The following is a 1,040-nucleotide window of genomic DNA, read 5'->3' as shown; positions in this document are numbered from 1 at the left end:
CAGCACAGAGCATGAATGAAAATGAAAACAACAGCTACCTGGGCAGGTAAAGACGGCAGGCTGTACATAGAGGTAACCTGAACATGGTTATCGCTTCCTTGTTTTCCTGTACTCCTTATAAGGTATACAATCAGAAGGAAAATTCATTCAGGTGAAGACTTCTGTCAATTCCAGTTACTCTGGGTCCTAAAGCAACCCATCCAAGAGCAGTTTTTTTGTATGTATAGAGCCACCCTAAAACAATTCCTTTAATTGTTCCCTGAGAGAATATGTTAGGTAAGAGGTCATAACATTGCTAAGTGAGTATACCTGGAGAGATGTAAAAATCCCATTTTTTCAGATTCCCTGGTGTAGAGGGAAGCTTGTAAAGGCAGCTGTGAAAAAAAAACAAAAAAACAAAACAAAACAAAAAAAAGCAATCAGTTGTTGCAGCTGAAGACCTGGCTTTGGTTTTTCAAGATACAGAGAACACTGGCTTTATTAACATTGCAAACTGGAAAGGAAATGCTCCAATTGTGGCTTTTTTTTTTTTTTTTTAATATGCAGAGGAAGGAATAACTGCATTCCCAGTTCTGCAACTGACATGAAAGAAATCACCTCAGCTTCAGCCCCACTTAATAAGCACCCAAATATTCTGCAGCACTACAGCCCAGATACAGCAGTATAAAGTTATTGCTACCTCTTCCCCCAACAGCCCAACAAGAAACGAAGGCAAAATATGCATTTCTTACAGCATTATTAAAAGAAATAAAATTTACTGGTCCTAGATTTCATCTACTTTTTATGTTATGCTACTCTCAATTTTGAAAAAGATTTGTTCAGGACAACTCCTTTCTTACTGTGAAGGTCTGCAATCGGCTCTAAGTACTGCAGCGTAAAATTGCAGTTTTATCAGCTGTGTTGCTGATCTGTCCTAAAACCATAACCTGTTTTTTCCACCATCAGAAATCCTACCAAAGCAGCAAAGCTAGCTTGTAAAACTGAGCTGCCCTCACTGTGAGAACTTGCAGAGTACCTCCCTTTTCAAACCTGGCGGTTGC

Source organism: Cyrtonyx montezumae, unplaced genomic scaffold (assembly GCF_038088225.1).
Source record: "Cyrtonyx montezumae isolate F1298 unplaced genomic scaffold, pur_monq_1.0 scaffold_7, whole genome shotgun sequence".
NCBI lineage: Eukaryota > Metazoa > Chordata > Aves > Galliformes > Odontophoridae > Cyrtonyx > Cyrtonyx montezumae.
This window is presented reverse-complemented; position numbering follows the sequence as displayed.